The sequence below is a fragment of the Pseudorca crassidens genome, chromosome 19 (assembly GCF_039906515.1).
Source record: "Pseudorca crassidens isolate mPseCra1 chromosome 19, mPseCra1.hap1, whole genome shotgun sequence".
In the NCBI taxonomy this organism is placed as follows: Eukaryota; Metazoa; Chordata; class Mammalia; order Artiodactyla; family Delphinidae; genus Pseudorca; species Pseudorca crassidens.
The window spans coordinates 24,339,563-24,352,373 of NC_090314.1; the positions used below are offsets into that span (position 1 = coordinate 24,339,563).

Genomic DNA, 12,811 nt, shown 5'->3' on the forward strand with positions numbered 1-12,811 from the left:
GCCACGGCCCCTCTGCCCCGGCAAGGCCACCCTTGCCCCCACACCCCCCGCCGAGCTCAGGACCCCGCCCCTGGTGGCCGGCAGGCCCGGGGAAGCGGCCCCTGCCCTCGATCCCGCTCCCGCACCCAACCGCGGTGACACGCCAGAGGGGCGGGGTGGTGGTGGGGCGGGGCTTTTGTCGGAGGGAGCTGTGGAGGGACACACAGGCACACAGGTGGCGGCGCCGGGGCTGGGCGCCGGTGGGGGCGGCCAGGTGCAGGTCGAGGGGCTCGCGGGCCAAAAGGACAGCAACTGGGCCCATGGCGGAGTCTGGGTCTGGAGGGCTCTGAGCCTCCATCCGCTCTGGTGCCTCGGGTCTACCGGCCCGACGCCTGGTAGCGCGACACCCCACCGGCCCACAGACGTAGCCTCCCCAGCTGTGCTCACAGCGAGTCCAACCGCAGCCTGCATCCCTCCACGGGACACTTGGATTACTCCCGCGATCCCCACGAGGTGCGGCACCCGCTGGCCGAATGGGCTGAGATCCTGCCCTTGCGGCGCCCTGTGGCCACCTCCGCCTCCCTCACGGTACTGGCCGAGGCCTCGGACCAGCGGGCCCCGGCTCCCAGCTCAGCGCTGCTCCTCCGCCCCTCTCACCTCCTGCCCGACGTCCAGGCTACCGAGCACCCTCCACCCCCGCCCACCTTCATGCCACTCAGCCGGAACCCGGGAGGCAATGCCAACTACCAGGTGTGTATGACAGTCTGGTGCTGAAGCGGCAACCGCAGGAGGGCCAAGCGCGGGCCAACTCGCTGCTACCTTCCACCTCGGCCTCCAGGCCCTCTCTGCACGGGAGCCAGACTGGGAAAATGAACTTACCAGCAGCAAATGGGGGCAGGGGCAGGGGGCGGCAGGGCATGGAGAGAGGAATAAAGAGCTCCAGAGTCCAGGAAACATTGGTGGTCTGTGGCTTGGAAGCGCCACTCCTTCTGCCAGCCTGGGTCCCTGCGCTTGGCTTCCTGCAATAAGAAGCCAGTGTCCCCTTCTTGGCCTGAGGGTCCCTTTGGTTTAGTGGCCACAGTTCTGCCAGCAGGCCCCTCCTGGTCCTATACCATGCACTAAGTACATCTGCAGCTGCAGACTCCAAACCCCTGGTCTCTGGGCACCTCCTCTGTGTCTCAGCTGTCCCTGTCCACAGAGAGCCTCATACAAGACGTTGCTTCCAAACTGGGAGGTTCCACATCTGGGCAGGTCCAGCTCCAGGCCCAGTGAAGGGCATGAAGAAGGCTGAGGCTCTGGACTCCAGCCAGGCCTTCAGCAGGCCTCTGAGGCCAAGGTCTTCCTAGTCTCAAGAGGGGCCAAGAGACGCAATGTGTCATTTGAACAAGTGAGTCAGCGGGCGGTGAGCGAATGAGTGACCGCTCGAGGGGATGTATGCCGGCCACCGGGCCCTGTTTGACTGTCCAGGCTCAGCTTACCTGACCCTGGTTACCAGGGAATGCCACTCTGGGCCCTCCTTTTCATCCCCCTCCCTCACTGTGACCTCACCACCTGCCCCATTATGACCCAGTCTGGCTCCCAGTTAAAACTGGAGGGCAGAGGGCCCAGGCAGTCCTGGGACCAACGGCCATGGGTGAGCGAAACTACTACCGAGCCGAGCCGTTCACTGGCCCCATCCCCAGGAAATGCCAGGAGCAAGGATACTCAATTCTTCTGATCCCGGTCAGCTTCATCTTGCTCAACGTGGGGATCAACATGGTGACTATGGTCAGGGCAGGATCTGTGCAGCGCGGTTGGGGGAGCCCTGGGGTCTTGAAGGGGCTGAGGTGGGAGGGCTGCTGGGGTGTGACAGGACAAGGGTTGGATTTCAGGGCTCACCCTGCTCCCGGCCTCCCCCCTCCCCTTCTTCCCTCAACTCTGGAGGCATCTGAAGAGATTCTTGCGGGCACTTTTCAATCGTATTTTCCACAAAGGTGAGTGGGCGCCGGCGTGGGTTCAGGGGATGTGGGCCTGTCCCCTTTCTTCTATCCCTGCCTTGATTCTCAGCCCCTCAGGAACCCAGGCCCTGACCCATCTCGCCTTTCCCCACAGACAAGCAAGCCAGCTGTGTAGGCACCCATGGCATGTGCATGCGCTGCTCCGTGGATCCCAAGAACCTGTGCTCAAGAGTTTCTTCCCACTTCTGCCGTCGCCCAAGCTTCCTGCTCGGGCAGGTAAACCACCTTGACTACTGCCTGCAGCGGGGCTCGGCGGGGGCGGAGCCGGCGGCCCCCCCGCCGCGGGCGAGTAAAGGAGAAGGCGGGCGGAGCGGGAGGCAAAAAGCCTACAGCACCCGGTATTCCCAGGCGGTCTCCCATCCAAGTACTAACCAGGCCCGACCCTGCTTAGCTTCCGAGATCAGACGAGATCGGGCGCGTTCAGGGTGGTATGGCCGTAGACGGGGGCGGGGGCCGACGGCTGCCTCTTGAGGCCCAGTTTCGCTGGCGCTGGCGCCTTAACGCCAGCCTGGCGGCCGGCCCGCCCCGGCAGGGCCCCCTCGCCCGCCCAGGCAGGGGGAACGGAGGTCTCGGGTATCGGGCGGCGGCGGAGGGTTTGGCGACCACCTCCCAGCCCAGGGCGGCCGTGACCCAGCAAACCCTTCGGCGCTTGGCGCCCCGCCCAAGATCCCGCACGTCGCTCACAGGGACGTGGCCCCGGAGGCTTCAGGGCCCGGGGCCCGCGGTCCCTTGGGCATCGGTCCTGCCCGCCCACGCGGCGCTAGGCGCAGCCCGGCCGCAGCCCGAGCCGGCCCTCCTGCCCGACAGCAGCCGGCCCGAAGCCACCGGGAGCCACCATTGAGTCGCCACGGCCCCTCTGCCCCGGCAAGGCCACCCTTGCCCCCACACCCCCCGCCGAGCTCAGGACCCCGCCCCTGGTGGCCGGCAGGCCCGGGGAAGCGGCCCCTGCCCTCGATCCCGCTCCCGCACCCAACCGCGGTGACACGCCAGAGGGGCGGGGTGGTGGTGGGGCGGGGCTTTTGTCGGAGGGAGCTGTGGAGGGACACACAGGCACACAGGTGGCGGCGCCGGGGCTGGGCGCCGGTGGGGGCGGCCAGATGCAGGTCGAGGGGCTCGCGGGCCGAAAGGACGGCCACTGGGCCCGCGGCGGAGTCTGGGTCCGGGCCAGCCACCCCGGGAGCGTCTGGGGTGCGGCTGCCTTCCAGGGCCGCCTTCTGGCCGCCTGGCCGGCCGGGCCGGCGGGGAGCGCCCCCGCCGGCGCGCGCCGTGGTGGGAGGGGCCTGAGGAGGTGGGGCCTGCAGCGGGGCCCGGCGGGGGCGGAGCCGGCGGCCCCCGCCGCGGGCGAGTAAAGGAGAAGGCGGGCGGAGCGGGAGGCAAAAAGCCTACAGCACCCGGTATTCCCAGGCGGTCTCCCATCCAAGTACTAACCAGGCCCGACCCTGCTTAGCTTCCGAGATCAGACGAGATCGGGCGCGTTCAGGGTGGTATGGCCGTAGACGGGGGCGGGGGCCGACGGCTGCCTCTTGAGGCCCAGTTTCGCTGGCGCTGGCGCCTTAACGCCAGCCTGGCAGCCGGCCCGCCCCGACAGGGCCCCCTCGCCCGCCCAGGCAGGGGGAACGGAGGTCTCGGGTATCGGGCGGCGGCGGAGGGTTTGGCGACCACCTCCCAGCCCAGGGCGGCCGTGACCCAGCAAACCCTTCGGCGCTTGGCGCCCCGCCCAAGATCCCGCACGTCGCTCACAGGGACGTGGCCCCGGAGGCTTCAGGGCCCGGGGCCCGCGGTCCCTTGGGCATCGGCCCTGCCCGCCCACGCGGCGCTAGGCGCAGCCCGGCCGCAGCCCGGGCCGGCCCTCCTGCCCGACAGCAGCCGGCCCGAAGCCACCGGGAGCCACCATTGAGTCGCCACGGCCCCTCAGCCCCGGCAAGGCCACCCTTGCCCCCACACCCCCCGCCGAGCTCAGGACCCCGCCCCTGGTGGCCGGCAGGCCCGGGGAAGCGGCCCCTGCCCTCGATCCCGCTCCCGCACCCGGCCCCGGTGACACGCCACAGGGGCGGGGTGTGGGGGGGCTTTTGTCGGAGGGAGCTGTGGAGGGACACACCGGCACACAGGTGGCGGCGCCGGGGCTGGGCGCCGGTGGGGGCGGCCAGGTGCAGGTCGAGGGGCTCGCGGGCCGAAATGACGGCAACTGGGCCCATGGCGGAGTCTGGGTCTGGAGGGCTCTGAGCCTCCATCCGCTCTGGTGCCTCGGGTCTACCGGCCCGAAGCCTGGTAGCGCGACACCCCACCGGCCCACAGACGTAGCCTCCCCAGCTGTGCTCACAGCGAGTCCAACCGCAGCCTGCATCCCTCCACGGGACACTTGGATTACTCCCGCGATCCCCACGAGGTGCGGCACCCGCTGACCGAATGGGCTGAGATCCTGCCCTTGCGGCGCCCTGTGGCCACCTCCGCCTCCCTCACGGTACTGGCCGAGGCCTCGGACCAGCGGGCCCCGGCTCCCAGCTCAGCACTGCTCCTCCGCCCCTCTCACCTCCTGCCCGACGTCCAGGCTACCGAGCACCCTCCACCCCCGCCCACCTTCATGCCACTCAGCCGGAACCCGGGAGGCAATGCCAACTACCAGGTGTATGACAGTCTGGTGCTGAAGCGGCAACCGCAGGAGGGCCAAGCGCGGGCCAACTCGCTGCTACCTTCCACCTCGGCCTCCAGGCCCTCTCTGCACGGGAGCCAGACTGGGAAAATGAACTTACCAGCAGCAAATGGGGGCAGGGGCAGGGGGCGGCAGGGCATGGAGACAGGAATAAAGAGCGCCAGAGTCCAGGAAACATTGGTGGTCTGTGGCTTGGAAGCGCCACTCCTTCTGCCAGCCTGGGTCCCTGCGCTTGGCTTCCTGCAATAAGAAGCCAGTGTCCCCTTCTTGGCCTGAGGGTCCCTTTGGTTTAGTGGCCACAGTTCTGCCAGCAGGCCCCTCCTGGTCCTATACCATGCACTAAGTACATCTGCAGCTGCAGACTCCAAACCCCTGGTCTCTGGGCACCTCCTCTGTGTCTCAGCTGTCCCTGTCCACAGAGAGCCTCATACAAGACGTTGCTTCCAAACTGGGAGATTCCACATCTGGGCAGGTCCAGCTCCAGGCCCAGTGAAGGGCATGAAGAAGGCTGAGGCTCTGGACTCCAGCCAGGCCTTCAGCAGGCCTCTGAGGCCGAGGTCTTCCTAGTCTCAAGAGGGGCCAAGAGACGCAATGTGTCATTTGAACAAGTGAGTCAGCGGGCGGTGAGCGAATGAATGACCGCTCGAGGGGATGTATGCCGGCCACCAGGCCCTGTTTGACTGTCCAGGCTCAGCTTACCTGACCCTGGTTACCAGGGAATGCCACTCTGGGCCCTCCTTTTCATCCCCCTCCCTCACTGTGACCTCACCACCTGCCCCATTATGACCCAGTCTGGCTCCCAGTTAAAACTGGAGGGCAGAGGGCCCAGGCAGTCCTGGGACCAACGGCCATGGGTGAGCGAAACTACTACCGAGCTGAGCCGTTCACTGGCCCCATCCCCAGGAAATGCCAGGAGCAAGGATACTCAATTCTTCTGATCCCGGTCAGCTTCATCTTGCTCAACGTGGGGATCAACATGGTGACTATGGTCAGGGCAGGATCTGTGCAGCGCGGTTGGGGGAGCCCTGGGGTCTTGAAGGGGCTGAGGTGGGAGGGCTGCTGGGGTGTGACAGGACAAGGGTTGGATTTCAGGGCTCACCCTGCTCCCGGCCTCCCCCCTCCCCTTCTTCCCTCAACTCTGGAGGCATCTGAAGAGATTCTTGCGGGCACTTTTCAATCGTATTTTCCACAAAGGTGAGTGGGCGCCGGCGTGGGTTCAGGAGATGTGGGCCTGTCCCCTTTCTTCTATCCCTGCCTTGATTCTCAGCCCCTCAGGAACCCAGGCCCTGACCCATCTCGCCTTTCCCCACAGACAAGCAAGCCAGCTGTGTAGGCACCCATCGCATGTGCATGCGCTGCTCCGTGGATCCCAAGAACCTGCGCTCAAGAGTTTCTTCCCACTTCTGCCATCGCCCAAGCTTCCTGCTCGGGCAGGTAAACCACCTTGACTACTGCCTGCAGCGGGGCTCGGCGGGGGCGGAGCCGGCGGCCCCCGCGCCGCGGGCGAGTAAAGGAGAAGGCGGGCGGAGCGGGAGGCAAAAAGCCTACAGCACCCGGTATTCCCAGGCGGTCTCCCATCCAAGTACTAACCAGGCCCGACCCTGCTTAGCTTCCGAGATCAGACGAGATCGGGCGCGTTCAGGGTGGTATGGCCGTAGACGGGGGCGGGGGCCGACGGCTGCCTCTTGAGGCCCAGTTTCGCTGGCGCTGGCGCCTTAACGCCAGCCTGGCGGCCGGCCCGCCCCGGCAGGGCCCCCTCGCCCGCCCAGGCAGGGGGAACGGAGGTCTCGGGTATCGGGCGGCGGCGGAGGGTTTGGCGACCACCTCCCAGCCCAGGGTGGCCGTGACCCAGCAAACCCTTCGGCGCTTGGCGCCCCGCCCAAGATCCCGCACGTCGCTCACAGGGACGTGGCCCCGGAGGCTTCAGGCCCCGGGGCCCGTGGTCCCTTGGGCATCGGTCCTGCCCGCCCACGCGGAGCTAGGCGCAGCCCGGCCGCAGCCCGGGCCGGCCCTCCTGCCTGACAGCAGCCGGCCCGAAGCCACCGGGAGCCACCATTGAGTCGCCACGGCCCCTCAGCCCCGGCAAGGCCACCCTTGCCCCCACACCCCCCGCCGAGCTCAGGACCCCGCCCCTGGTGGCCGGCAGGCCCGGGGAAGCGGCCCCTGCCCTCGATCCCGCTCCCGCACCCGGCCCCGGTGACACGCCACAGGGGCGGGGTGTGGGGGGGCTTTTGTCGGAGGGAGCTGTGGAGGGACACACCGGCACACAGGTGGCGGCGCCGGGGCTGGGCGCCGGTGGGGGCGGCCAGGTGCAGGTCGAGGGGCTCGCGGGCCGAAATGACGGCAACTGGGCCCATGGCGGAGTCTGGGTCTGGAGGGCTCTGAGCCTCCATCCGCTCTGGTGCCTCGGGTCTACCGGCCCGAAGCCTGGTAGCGCGACACCCCACCGGCCCACAGACGTAGCCTCCCCAGCTGTGCTCACAGCGAGTCCAACCGCAGCCTGCATCCCTCCACGGGACACTTGGATTACTCCCGCGATCCCCACGAGGTGCGGCACCCGCTGGCCGAATGGGCTGAGATCCTGCCCTTGCGGCGCCCTGTGGCCACCTCCGCCTCCCTCACGGTACTGGCCGAGGCCTCGGACCAGCGTGCCCCGGCTCCCAGCTCAGCGCTGCTCCTCCGCCCCTCTCACCTCCTGCCCGACGTCCAGGCTACCGAGCACCCTCCACCCCCGCCCACCTTCATGCCACTCAGCCGGAACCCGGGAGGCAATGCCAACTACCAGGTGTATCACAGTCTGGTGCTGAAGCGGCAACCGCAGGAGGGCCAAGCGCGGGCCAACTCGCTGCTACCTTCCACCTCGGCCTCCAGGCCCTCTCTGCACGGGAGCCAGACTGGGAAAATGAACTTACCAGCAGCAAATGGGGGCAGGGGCAGGGGGCGGCAGGGCATGGAGAGAGGAATAAAGAGCGCCAGAGTCCAGGAAACATTGGTGGTCTGTGGCTTGGAAGCGCCACTCCTTCTGCCAGCCTGGGTCCCTGCGCTTGGCTTCCTGCAATAAGAAGCCAGTGTCCCCTTCTTGGCCTGAGGGTCCCTTTGGTTTAGTGGCCACAGTTCTGCCAGCAGGCCCCTCCTGGTCCTATACCATGCACTAAGTACATCTGCAGCTGCAGACTCCAAACCCCTGGTCTCTGGGCACCTCCTCTGTGTCTCAGCTGTCCCTGTCCACAGAGAGCCTCATACAAGACGTTGCTTCCAAACTGGGAGATTCCACATCTGGGCAGGTCCAGCTCCAGGCCCAGTGAAGGGCATGAAGAAGGCTGAGGCTCTGGACTCCAGCCAGGCCTTCAGCAGGCCTCTGAGGCCGAGGTCTTCCTAGTCTCAAGAGGGGCCAAGAGACGCAATGTGTCATTTGAACAAGTGAGTCAGCGGGCGGTGAGCGAATGAATGACCGCTCGAGGGGATGTATGCCGGCCACCAGGCCCTGTTTGACTGTCCAGGCTCAGCTTACCTGACCCTGGTTACCAGGGAATGCCACTCTGGGCCCTCCTTTTCATCCCCCTCCCTCACTGTGACCTCACCACCTGCCCCATTATGACCCAGTCTGGCTCCCAGTTAAAACTGGAGGGCAGAGGGCCCAGGCAGTCCTGGGACCAACGGCCATGGGTGAGCGAAACTACTACCGAGCCGAGCCGTTCACTGGCCCCATCCCCAGGAAATGCCAGGAGCAAGGATACTCAATTCTTCTGATCCCGGTCAGCTTCATCTTGCTCAACGTGGGGATCAACATGGTGACTATGGTCAGGGCAGGATCTGTGCAGCGCGGTTGGGGGAGCCCTGGGGTCTTGAAGGGGCTGAGGTGGGAGGGCTGCTGGGGTGTGACAGGACAAGGGTTGGATTTCAGGGCTCACCCTGCTCCCGGCCTCCCCCCTCCCCTTCTTCCCTCAACTCTGGAGGCATCTGAAGAGATTCTTGCGGGCACTTTTCAATCGTATTTTCCACAAAGGTGAGTGGGCGCCGGCGTGGGTTCAGGAGATGTGGGCCTGTCCCCTTTCTTCTATCCCTGCCTTGATTCTCAGCCCCTCAGGAACCCAGGCCCTGACCCATCTCGCCTTTCCCCACAGACAAGCAAGCCAGCTGTGTAGGCACCCATCGCATGTGCATGCGCTGCTCCGTGGATCCCAAGAACCTGCGCTCAAGAGTTTCTTCCCACTTCTGCCATCGCCCAAACTTCCTGCTCGGGCAGGTAAACCACCTTGACTACTGCCTGCAGCGGGGCTCGGCGGGGGCGGAGCCGGCGGCCCCCCCGCCGCGGGCGAGTAAAGGAGAAGGCGGGCGGAGCGGGAGGCAAAAAGCCTACAGCACCCGGTATTCCCAGGCGGTCTCCCATCCAAGTACTAACCAGGCCCGACCCTGCTTAGCTTCCGAGATCAGACGAGATCGGGCGCGTTCAGGGTGGTATGGCCGTAGACGGGGGCGGGGGCCGACGGCTGCCTCTTGAGGCCCAGTTTCGCTGGCGCTGGCGCCTTAACGCCAGCCTGGCGGCCGGCCCGCCCCGGCAGGGCCCCCTCGCCCGCCCAGGCAGGGGGAACGGAGGTCTCGGGTATCGGGCGGCGGCGGAGGGTTTGGCGACCACCTCCCAGCCCAGGGTGGCCGTGACCCAGCAAACCCTTCGGCGCTTGGCGCCCCGCCCAAGATCCCGCACGTCGCTCACAGGGACGTGGCCCCGGAGGCTTCAGGCCCCGGGGCCCGTGGTCCCTTGGGCATCGGTCCTGCCCGCCCACGCGGAGCTAGGCGCAGCCCGGCCGCAGCCCGGGCCGGCCCTCCTGCCTGACAGCAGCCGGCCCGAAGCCACCGGGAGCCACCATTGAGTCGCCACGGCCCCTCAGCCCCGGCAAGGCCACCCTTGCCCCCACACCCCCCGCCGAGCTCAGGACCCCGCCCCTGGTGGCCGGCAGGCCCGGGGAAGCGGCCCCTGCCCTCGATCCCGCTCCAGCACCCAACCGCGGTGACACGCCAGAGGGGCGGGGTGGTGGTGGGGCGGGGCTTTTGTCGGAGGGAGCTGTGGAGGGACACACCGGCACACAGATGGCGGCGCCGGGGCTAGGCGCCGGTGGGGGCGGCCAGGTGCAGGTCGAGGGGCTCGCGGGCCGAAAGGACGGCCACTGGGCCCGCGGCGGAGTCTGGGTCTGGGCCAGCCACCCCGGGAGCGTCTGGGGTGCGGCTGCCTTCCAGGGCCGCCTTCTGGCCGCCTGGCCGGCCGGGCCGGCGGGGAGCGCCCCCGCCGGCGCGCGCCGTGGTGGGAGGGGCCTGAGGAGGTGGGTCCTGCAGCGGGGCCCGGCGGGGGCGGAGCCGGCGGCCCCCGCCGCGGGCGAGTAAAGGAGAAGGCGGGCGGAGCGGGAGGCAAAAAGCCTACAGCACCCGGTATTCCCAGGCGGTCTCCCATCCAAGTACTAACCAGGCCCGACCCTGCTTAGCTTCCGAGATCAGACGAGATCGGGCGCGTTCAGGGTGGTATGGCCGTAGACGGGGGCGGGGGGCCGCGGGCGGCCTCTTGAGGCCCAGTTTCGCTGGCGCTGGCGCCTTAACGCCAGCCTGGCGGCCGGCCCGCCCCGGCAGGGCCCCCTCGCCCGCCCAGGCAGGGGGAACGGAGGTCTCGGGTATCGGGCGGCGGCGGAGGGTTTGGCGACCACCTCCCAGCCCAGGGCGGCCGTGACCCAGCAAACCCTTCGGCGCTTGGCGCCCCGCCCAAGATCCCGCACGTCGCTCACAGGGACGTGGCCCCGGAGGCTTCAGGGCCCGGGGCCCGCGGTCCCTTGGGCATCGGTCCTGCCCGCCCACGCGGCGCTAGGCGCAGCCCGGCCGCAGCCCGGGCCGGCCCTCCTGCCCGACAGCAGCCGGCCCGAAGCCACCGGGAGCCACCATTGAGTCGCCACGGCCCCTCTGCCCCGGCAAGGCCACCCTTGCCCCCACACCCCCCGCCGAGCTCAGGACCCCGCCCCTGGTGGCCGGCAGGCCCGGGGAAGCGGCCCCTGCCCTCGATCCCGCTCCCGCACCCAACCGCGGTGACACGCCAGAGGGGCGGGGTGGTGGTGGGGCGGGGCTTTTGTCGGAGGGAGCTGTGGAGGGACACACAGGCACACAGGTGGCGGCGCCGGGGCTGGGCGCCGGTGGGGGCGGCCAGGTGCAGGTCGAGGGGCTCGCGGGCCAAAAGGACAGCAACTGGGCCCATGGCGGAGTCTGGGTCTGGAGGGCTCTGAGCCTCCATCCGCTCTGGTGCCTCGGGTCTACCGGCCCGACGCCTGGTAGCGCGACACCCCACCGGCCCACAGACGTAGCCTCCCCAGCTGTGCTCACAGCGAGTCCAACCGCAGCCTGCATCCCTCCACGGGACACTTGGATTACTCCCGCGATCCCCACGAGGTGCGGCACCCGCTGGCCGAATGGGCTGAGATCCTGCCCTTGCGGCGCCCTGTGGCCACCTCCGCCTCCCTCACGGTACTGGCCGAGGCCTCGGACCAGCGGGCCCCGGCTCCCAGCTCAGCGCTGCTCCTCCGCCCCTCTCACCTCCTGCCCGACGTCCAGGCTACCGAGCACCCTCCACCCCCGCCCACCTTCATGCCACTCAGCCGGAACCCGGGAGGCAATGCCAACTACCAGGTGTGTATGACAGTCTGGTGCTGAAGCGGCAACCGCAGGAGGGCCAAGCGCGGGCCAACTCGCTGCTACCTTCCACCTCGGCCTCCAGGCCCTCTCTGCACGGGAGCCAGACTGGGAAAATGAACTTACCAGCAGCAAATGGGGGCAGGGGCAGGGGGCGGCAGGGCATGGAGAGAGGAATAAAGAGCTCCAGAGTCCAGGAAACATTGGTGGTCTGTGGCTTGGAAGCGCCACTCCTTCTGCCAGCCTGGGTCCCTGCGCTTGGCTTCCTGCAATAAGAAGCCAGTGTCCCCTTCTTGGCCTGAGGGTCCCTTTGGTTTAGTGGCCACAGTTCTGCCAGCAGGCCCCTCCTGGTCCTATACCATGCACTAAGTACATCTGCAGCTGCAGACTCCAAACCCCTGGTCTCTGGGCACCTCCTCTGTGTCTCAGCTGTCCCTGTCCACAGAGAGCCTCATACAAGACGTTGCTTCCAAACTGGGAGGTTCCACATCTGGGCAGGTCCAGCTCCAGGCCCAGTGAAGGGCATGAAGAAGGCTGAGGCTCTGGACTCCAGCCAGGCCTTCAGCAGGCCTCTGAGGCCAAGGTCTTCCTAGTCTCAAGAGGGGCCAAGAGACGCAATGTGTCATTTGAACAAGTGAGTCAGCGGGCAGTGAGCGAATGAGTGACCGCTCGAGGGGATGTATGCCGGCCACCGGGCCCTGTTTGACTGTCCAGGCTCAGCTTACCTGACCCTGGTTACCAGGGAATGCCACTCTGGGCCCTCCTTTTCATCCCCCTCCCTCACTGTGACCTCACCACCTGCCCCATTATGACCCAGTCTGGCTCCCAGTTAAAACTGGAGGGCAGAGGGCCCAGGCAGTCCTGGGACCAACGGCCATGGGTGAGCGAAACTACTACCGAGCCGAGCCGTTCACTGGCCCCATCCCCAGGAAATGCCAGGAGCAAGGATACTCAATTCTTCTGATCCCGGTCAGCTTCATCTTGCTCAACGTGGGGATCAACATGGTGACTATGGTCAGGGCAGGATCTGTGCAGCGCGGTTGGGGGAGCCCTGGGGTCTTGAAGGGGCTGAGGTGGGAGGGCTGCTGGGGTGTGACAGGACAAGGGTTGGATTTCAGGGCTCACCCTGCTCCCGGCCTCCCCCCTCCCCTTCTTCCCTCAACTCTGGAGGCATCTGAAGAGATTCTTGCGGGCACTTTTCAATCGTATTTTCCACAAAGGTGAGTGGGCGCCGGCGTGGGTTCAGGGGATGTGGGCCTGTCCCCTTTCTTCTATCCCTGCCTTGATTCTCAGCCCCTCAGGAACCCAGGCCCTGACCCATCTCGCCTTTCCCCACAGACAAGCAAGCCAGCTGTGTAGGCACCCATGGCATGTGCATGCGCTGCTCCGTGGATCCCAAGAACCTGCGCTCAAGAGTTTCTTCCCACTTCTGCCGTCGCCCAAGCTTCCTGCTCGGGCAGGTAAACCACCTTGACTACTGCCTGCAGCGGGGCTCGGCGGGGGCGGAGCCGGCGGCCCCCCC

General features: G+C 67.3%; 5 non-coding genes across 5 annotated transcripts; all 5 read right to left on the minus strand.

Annotated features, from left to right (window-relative positions):
* Positions 1 to 2,299: 2,299 nt before the first annotated feature.
* LOC137214069 (5S ribosomal RNA) lies at positions 2,300 to 2,418 on the minus strand. The gene has a single exon (XR_010938684.1). It is a non-coding gene; the product is annotated as a 5S ribosomal RNA (ribosomal RNA).
* Positions 2,419 to 3,355: 937 nt separating this feature from the next.
* LOC137214070 (5S ribosomal RNA) lies at positions 3,356 to 3,474 on the minus strand. The gene has a single exon (XR_010938685.1). It is a non-coding gene; the product is annotated as a 5S ribosomal RNA (ribosomal RNA).
* Positions 3,475 to 6,167: 2,693 nt separating this feature from the next.
* On the minus strand, positions 6,168 to 6,286 carry LOC137214072 (5S ribosomal RNA). The gene has a single exon (XR_010938686.1). It is a non-coding gene; the product is annotated as a 5S ribosomal RNA (ribosomal RNA).
* A 2,693-nt stretch (positions 6,287 to 8,979) lies between these two features.
* LOC137214073 (5S ribosomal RNA) lies at positions 8,980 to 9,098 on the minus strand. Its single transcript, XR_010938687.1, has one exon. It is a non-coding gene; the product is annotated as a 5S ribosomal RNA (ribosomal RNA).
* Positions 9,099 to 10,035: 937 nt separating this feature from the next.
* Positions 10,036 to 10,154, minus strand: LOC137214074 (5S ribosomal RNA). Its single transcript, XR_010938688.1, has one exon. It is a non-coding gene; the product is annotated as a 5S ribosomal RNA (ribosomal RNA).
* Positions 10,155 to 12,811: the final 2,657 nt, after the last annotated feature.